The sequence below is a fragment of the Telopea speciosissima genome, chromosome 1 (genome assembly GCF_018873765.1).
Source record: "Telopea speciosissima isolate NSW1024214 ecotype Mountain lineage chromosome 1, Tspe_v1, whole genome shotgun sequence".
Lineage (NCBI taxonomy): Eukaryota > Viridiplantae > Streptophyta > Magnoliopsida > Proteales > Proteaceae > Telopea > Telopea speciosissima.
In genome coordinates, this window is record NC_057916.1 from 43,312,183 (window position 1) to 43,321,014 (window position 8,832).

The following is an 8,832-nucleotide window of genomic DNA, read 5'->3' on the forward strand; positions in this document are numbered from 1 at the left end:
AGATTAGTTGTGTGGTTAGGAACTCTGTTACTTAGTTGTAAGAGGGACTGTAATAACTGTATTCTTGAACTACGGCCTTGCTTGGCTTTAAATATACCTGATTACAGAGGAATAAAACAAGAAAAAGATTCAACTTCTATTCTTTCACTTTCTTCTTCGTTCTTCTTCCTTTCTCTCTTCATAACACAATTGGTGCTTTCATTGCTTGCCTTCATGGCTACTCGACAGAAAATTGTCGGTCTTGATGACGTTCACTTGCAATTTCAGAGGGATTCTGAGACATTTCGCCATGAAATTGATGCTCGAATGGATGGAGTTACTCAAACCGTACTCGATCTCCAGGCTGCAATTGGGGCATTAACAACTATTGTTAAAGGTTTACCTAGATCCTCTGCGAGCACCATCTCTCCTTCACGCTTTGATGGACCAGTTCTTCCCACGCCAAGGTTTTTGAAGCTCGATGTGCCTCAGTTTGATGGCAGTGATGTATAGAGCTCGATCTTTAAGACTCAACAATATTTTGATTTTCACCAAACCTCGAAGGAACAGAGATTACAGATTGCTTCTTTCCATCTAGATGGCATTGCCTCAACTTGGTTCCAATGGATGAAGAACAGTGGCTTGATCCAGGGTTGGCAAGGGTTTTTGTAGGCGATCGCAATGCAATTTGGTCCTTCTTTGTATGAGGATCATAAGGGGGCTCTGGTTCAACTTCAACAGACCTCTACAGTGACTGCGTATCAGGATCAATTCGAAGCTCTCTCCAACAAAGTTACTGGCATCGCTGAACCCCTGCTCATCAGCATATTTACTTCGGGTTTGAAACCTGAATTAAAGAGGGATATACTCATTTCTCAACCTGTGTTATTGTTGCAGGCAATGAGTTTGGAAAAATTATATGAACAAAAATATCTAGAGGTCAGGTCTTGGTCAACACCTGCCTCTTCCTTTATTGTTGGTATTCTTGGACCCTCTCCTACATCTACAGGTGCTAAGCCTCATTAGGTAACCCCTAATACCACTAACCCTTTTAGAATTCGGGAGCTCTCGTCTGTAGAAATGAATGCATGGAGGGAAAAAGGCCTCTGTTATAATTGTGATGAAAAGTATGTTAGGGGGCATAAATGCAAGACCAAGTTCTTGCCTTTAATTAGTGACCCACTGGACATGGAGGAAGTAGACTTTATAGATCCCATTGAAGACACCTAGTTAGAGTCTACTGTGTTACATGAGATTAGTATGCATGCCTTAGCTGGTCACCTCAATCCTCGCACTATTTGCTTGAAAGGTACTTTGGCTGAGCATCACCTTCAACTTCTAATCAATAGTGGTAGCACTCATAATTTCATCAAGGAGAGTGTGGCTAATGAACTGAGATTGACCATTACCCCTTGAAAAGAGTTCAAGGTGTTTGTAGGGAATGGGGAATTTTTGGTCTGTAAACAACAATGTAAGGCTGTTTCACTACAGCTACAGGGGCATAACTTCCAGTTTGATCTTTTTGTCTTACCCATTGATGGCGCAGACATTGTTCTAGGTATTCAATGGTTAGGACTCCTGGGCCCTGTCCTCACTGATTACAAACTACTGACTATGGATTTCGAGTATGAAGGGGTAAAAGTGCATTTGGTAGGGGAACCCTTCTTGAATGCAGAACCCCTACAGTTGAAGGCATTAAGGAGATTAGCTTCTTCTGATGGCATTGCTACTATTTTTCAATTAACTACAATCATTGATGATAAAGATATGCAACCTGTTGTCCACCCTTCTATACAATCAGTTTTACTTGAGTATGATCAAGTTTTTCAAATTCCCAAAGGTCTTCCCCCTTGTCGGCCTACTGACCACCACATTCCCATTCGAAATGGTGCTCAACCAGTGAATGTAAGACCCTACAAATATCCCCACTTTCAGAAAAGTGAAATTGAAAAATTGGTTACCGAGATGTTAGACCAAGGCATTACCAGAACCAACACAAGTCCTTATTCTTCTCCGGTTGTTCTTGTTAAAAAAAAAAGATGGGAGTTGGAGGTTTTGCATTGACTACAGAGCCTTAAATACAATCACCATTCGGGATAGGTTCCCTATTCCAACAGTAGAAGAACTAATGGATGAGTTATATGGGGCATCTGTGTTTTCCAAGCTAGATCTACGGTCTGGATACCACCAGATTAGGGTGCATGAGCTGGATATTCACAAGACAGCTTTTAGAACTCACAAGGAGCACTATGAGTTTGTCGTCATGCCTTTTGGGTTGACCAACGCTCCCTCTACTTTTCAACCAATCATGAATCAAATTTTCAGACCCTTTCTAAGGAGGTTTGTGATAGTGTTTTTTGATGACATCTTAGTTTATAGCCACAATATATCGGAGCATGTGCAGCACTTACAATTGCTATTGCAATGCCTTCAGTCCAATCACTTATATGCTAAGCTCAACAAATGCGTATTCAGTCAGTTCTCTATTGATTACCTCGGACACATTGTGTCGGGACAAGGAGTACAGGTTGATGACAGCAAAATCCAAGCCATGATTGCGTGGCCTCGTCCCCACAATCTGAAATAGTTGCGAGGATTTTTAGGCCTCAAGGGTTACTACCGAGAATTCATTAAGCAATATGCTTCAATTGCTGCCCCTTTGACAAACTTGCTCAAGAAAGATGCCTTTACTCGGTCTGAGCAAGCTCAACAGGCCTTTGAAGCATTGAAACAAGCCATGACTTCAGCTCCGGTGCTAGTCCGGCGTGGGAGTGGGGGCTGTACTTAGTCAAGAAGGTCACCCTCTTGCATATTATAACAAGAAAATGTCCTCATGAATGCAAGGTTCTTCCACATATGTTAGAGAGTTGTTTGCTATTACTGCAGCAGTAGGCAAGTGGAGACATTACCTATTGGGCAGAAGGTTCATTATCTTGACTGATTATAGAAGCCTCAAAGACTTAATGACTCAAGTGGTACAAACACCAGAATAGCATCACTATCTTAGTAAGCTCATGAGATATTGCTATTGTGTACAGGCCAGGGAAAGAGAACGATGCAGCTGATGCCCTGTCCAGAGTACCTGTAGCACAATCCGACACTCAAACCAGTGATGCAGAATGCGTGGAGTTTTTCTTTACTCTATCGACTAGACAGTTTCATATTACACGAGAATTAGTAGTTGAGAACTCACAGAGTCCTGAGATACAACACTTACACTCACAATGGAACCAGGGTTTCCTTCGGCCTGAAGGATATGATGTCAGGGGAGGCTTACTCTACTACAAGGACAAAATAGTCATCAGCTCCAATTCTATCCTTAAGGAGCTGATATTGACTGAATTCCACTCCAGTCCTTTGGGGGGGGGGGGGGCATGCAAGCATCTTGAGGACCTTTAAGAGAGTTGCTTGAAGCTTCTATTGGAAGGCTATGAGAAAGGATATCACCATTTTTGTGCAACAGTGTACTGTTTGTCAAATTACTAAAGCATTGACAACAAAACCAACTGGTCTACTTCAACCTTTACCTATTCCCCAACAGGTTTGGGAAGACATCTCCCTTGATTTCATAATTGGGTTGCCCGAATCACATGGTTACTCTGTGATTCTGGTTGTAGTGGATCGCCTCACTAAATTTGCTCATTTTGGAACCTTACCTGCCTCATATACAGCTACTAAGGTGGCTAATCTATTTGTCAGCATGGTAGTTAAATTACATGGGTTTCCTAAATCAATGGTGTTTAACAGGGATGCAATTTTTCTAAGTCAGTTTTGGCAATAGCTGTTTAAGTTGAGTGGTACTACTCTCCACAGAAGCCCTGCATATCACCCACAATCAGATGGGCAGACTGAAGCTCTTAACAAATGCTTGGAGCAATACCTTAGATGTTTTGGGCATGAGAAACTTGTGCAATGGTTAGAGTAATTGAGTTGGGCAGAACTTTGGTATAACACTTCCTTTCATACAGCAATTGGTATGACCCCATTCCAAGCCCTATATGGCAGACTTCCTCCTGCACTACATGATTATATTTCTGGCTCTAGTAGGCTTGAGGCATTGGACCATGACTTGACTGATAGGACTGCCATTTTTCAAGAGCTGAAGCAGAACTTACCGAAAGCACAAGCAACCATGAAGAAAGTTGCTAATACACATCGTAGGGACCTGACATTTAAAGAGGGGGATTTGGTGTTACTCAAATTACAACCCTATAGACAGCTATCTCTGGCTTTGAGGAGCAACCATAAGCTTGGTAGACGATTCTATGGGCCATTTCCAATACTTAAGAGAATTGGAACCGTGGCTTATCAATTAGAACTGCCTAGCTATAGTAAAATACATCCTGTATTTCACATTTCCATGCTCAAACCCTTTCTGGGAACTATGCCTAAAGAGGGTACCAGCTCCCTACCTAAGCTGAGTTTCAATCAGCAACCAGTTCACCTACCAACTGTTGTGTTGGCTACCTGACAAGTCATCCGCAGCGGTAAATTGATTCCCTAGGTTTTGGTCCAGTGGGAGGATTTGCCTATGGAAAATGCATCTTGGGAGGACTATGAGCATTTTCTTTCCAGGTTTCCTACTGTCAACCTCGAGGGCAAGGTTGCTTTTGATGGGTTAGGGAATGATATGACGATGCAAATACCAATTAACACAATAGAGTTAGTTGTGAATGCTCAAGATCCAGTTGTTAATAAACAGGGCCAGTTGGAACCAAGCCAGCAGAAGAGGGAGAGAAGTGCAAGAACCAAAAGAGCTCCAGCCTGGACCAAGGACCACGTGTTGTTGTAAGAGATTGAAGGACCACTTGTTGCTGTAAGAAATTGGTTAAAGACCACTTGTTGTTGTAAGGGATTTGGTTAGAAATTCTGTTAGATTAGTTGTGGTTAGGAACTCTGTTACTTAGTTGTAAGAGGGACTGTATTCTTGAACTACGGCCTTGCTTGGCTTTAAATATACCTGATTACAGAGGAATAAAACAAGAAAAAGATTCAACTTCTATTCTTCCACTTTCTTTTTCGTTCTTCTTCCTTTCTCTCTTCATAACATTATATCACCCAAATCCTTTAAGATTTGTTTGAAGATCAATCTATTTGATCTCCTCTTCCCTTCAAATCTACGGTCATTTCTTTCCATCCAAATATCACACCAAGCTCCTTTGAGGGAAATAAAATTGTTCTTAGATTTCCACAATTTAATCAAATCCAATGAAGATGAAAAATCAATCAAATTTACATCAAAACACCCAACAAATCTGTGCCAAAGCTCCTTCATTAAGGTACAAGTGAAGAAAAATATGGGCAGCCGATTCAGATAAGCATTACTCACGTCTAGAGGCCAATGGAACTCCCATTGCTCCAGAAGAATGATTCGTTGTATGTCTCTCAAGGATAAATCCAGAATGGATCATCTGCACATCTGAACGTACATCTTAGAGATAATCACATGTTTATGTTGTTTCCATAAATACCTCTCCTCCCTTTGTAAATGATGAAAATAGGATAAATTGTTGCCTCTCACATGTACGTGCATCTACACGTACCTGCAGAGGAACCGAACTCGGATAAATCTCCACCAAAAATAAAAAATCGAGCGACTGAGCTAGGACAAAATAAGGAAGAGAGATACTGAAATTGGTGCAGAAATTTGGTGGTGTTGTCGTCGAGTCACCTCTGAAGATGAGAGAGAGAGAGGGGGGTTGAAATTGAGCACTTATTAGGGGTGTAAGTTTTACCCTGTCGACCCGAGCCTGCCTTGAGCCTGGGATCCTCAACTTTATCTTTCTCACCCCTTTTCGTCTGGCAAACAAGTAGGGCCTAATGGAAAGGTAGATGAGGAATTTCATCCGGACTGGAGATATGATGAAATAAAAAACAATAACTATAAAATGGAGGTCATTGTGCATGCCAAAGAAGGAAGGAGGCATTGGTGTTCGTCGATTGAGGGATGTAAATAAGGCACTCTATAAATAAGTTATGTTGGTCTATTAAACATGGGTTGGTCATAAATGAGTAACTACAGATCAATATGAAGATTCCTAGATGTGAGTTATGTTTGAATGCGAGGGAATGCTCTCAGCACCTCTTCTTGCATTGTCCGTTTTGGAATGTGCTTTATGTGATTATACCGGGTCATATATGGATCGAGAGACAATAACCAGAGGCATTTTGAGAGTTAGAAATCCGGTTGCCAGTGATCATTGAAAAAAATAAAAAATGATGTGAAAGAGATTTCAGCGGACTTGCCATGTAATATTAAATCAGCAGGTGATCTTGATATTTCAAAGAAGCTTGAGATCTTTATATATCCTTTCTTGTTTAATATATATGTTTATTTTCCATTAAAAAAAAACAAAAAGCTTGAGATCGTTTTCCCTCCCTCTAATCCTCCAATTATTTCTGAAATAGTTTGGAGACTCCTAGACCTTGGATGGACTAAATTGAATATTGATGGTTGTGCTTTTGGAAATTTAGGTATGGCGGGTGCAGGTGGTATTTTTAGAGATCATGATAGTCGTTACTAAGGCTGCTATTCACATTTCTTAGGAAATAGAACAAAATTTTATGCAGAATTTTCCAGCTGTGTATTGCCCTTCACCTTACAAGCAGTAAATAGATAGGACCATAGTTGGCAAAAACAGGAACGGCAAAAAACGAAGTCTTACGATACGGATTTTAAACGATTAAAATTTACAAATGGACGGTCAAATAAAACGGTCAAAAAAATAGAGCGGTAAAAAACGGAAAATGGACAGTACAGATTTTATGCGTTTATATTTCAAAAAAGCGGAAACTAAACAATAGCACTATTCTCATATAAATTGAGGAATCGTTATTTGAAATACGTGCTTCTAATTTCGGTGTCCGTGCAGTGACTTTGAGTTGAAGGTGATATCATGACAAATGTAGTCTTTTAAGGAGGGAAAGACTACATTTGTCATGATAACATTATGGTCTGGGCAGGCCTAGACTTTTTGATTGTATAACATTATCTTTATAATATATCTTGTGTTGAGGAGGGAAAGAAGGTTTTGAGAACTTAGTATTGTGTTTGTGATATGCGATTGGCATGATCAAATCCATTTAAGGAGGTACGTAGACTTAAATCTCAGGTTTGATTTTATATTACGATGATGGGAATCTCTAGGTTTTGTGGATCAGATTTATGGATTTGGTATTGCAAAGTTTGGAACCCTATGCTTTGATGCAATCATGGGGGTAAATTTGTGTTTCAAATAGGGATAGAATCTAAGTTCGGGAAAGAGGAGGATAAAAACTTGACCTAATTTTGACATGAAATTTTTTTAATATGGTCCTTGTTGTGGCTATTTTAATCCTAGAAAGTTTATGCTTTAACTGAGATTTTTTAATATGCCCATAAATTACAAACTTGTAACTATTCTGCTGACGTAGCAGAACAGTAGCGTGTAAAGAGGGGATTAATTTAACCCGACATATGCTTTGAGATGAAACACAAAATTTGGTAGGAATGAATGTTTTTTAGTCTAGAATCATACTTAAAAAATTGCCTGAAAGACAGTTTGGTCAAGGCTATTACTTTTTGTTTCAAAGTTGTTTGTGTAGGGAAGTGGGGCTAAACTTGTTGAAAAATAATGCATTATTGTAGAAATTGGAAGTACATGTACAAATTCTCTTTTCTTGTCATGCTGGTTTAGCGCTAGGAGTGTTTTATTGCAGAAGAAGATAGAACTTGAATTTCTTCCACAGGAAACTAGAAAGTCATTGAAGTCGGATAGGTTGAACTAGCAAAAATAGGACATTGTTTCTGGTTTCACAGTCTTGAACCTCAAAGCTATCTCCATATTGGTAAATAAAATGAGCCACTTGTAAGACGTTGTATGTAAAGTTAAGAACATAGGAGGAAAATGAGATGAATGGGAGATGCATTTTCATTCATTTTCTTTCATGAGTCCAATATCATGTCTTTTATGTGCTCTTGAGCTATCTTCTCAGAAACTTTTACTTTCCTCATGTAACAAAGGGTTGATGATGGAGCATCACCTCTCTCTAACTCCGCTTATCAAAGCACCCATGCTCATATTACCAAAATAATCCAAAATATATAATACATAAATCACTAAAGGATGGGGGTGGAAGATAATCCTTATGGAGAGTGGGATGCACTGAATGCGCTCCATGGCTAAGAATGAAAAGTTTAGGCCCACATCGATCAATTAGTGTGCAACTGTTGAGCGTATGACCTTGGTTGGATTTAGACCTATTAATCAATTTAATGTCCAATTTGAATTTTTATTTTTTTTAAAAAAAAGGAGGTTGATGTAGTGCTAGGAAATTTATATTATGGCTTGACACCCTAATTCTCTATGGTTGTGGCCATGGTGTCATGAATTTTTAAGCTTAATTCAATCTCATCCCCTGACATATTGTAACTCCTCTCCCCCCCCCCCTGCGGGCGAAAGAAGAAAAATAGCCCAAACCTACTAAATTGCTGCCCTTTTCCAATATGAGAAATGTTGAGAGTAAGAAAAGAAGAAAAATTCCCAAAACCTACTAAATTGCTGTCCTTTTCTAAGAAGAGAAATGTTGAGACTACAAAACATGTAGGGTGAAGACAACTATTTGCAAATTTGATAGGTATATAGGTACCCTCAAGAGTCCGAAGTGGCATGGGATCCAGACAAGTCCAGATCAGCTCTCCACTTGGTGAGAGGAGTTATCCTCCCCAGACCATCTCCCACCACCCAAGCCGTATCTGGATCACGAGTCATAGCATTTAATGCACTATTCACTTGTGGTCTGATACCCCATTGATGGTGGGAGATGGGGTGAGACCATGTGGGGAGAGAGGATTTAGACTCGATTAAGACTGCC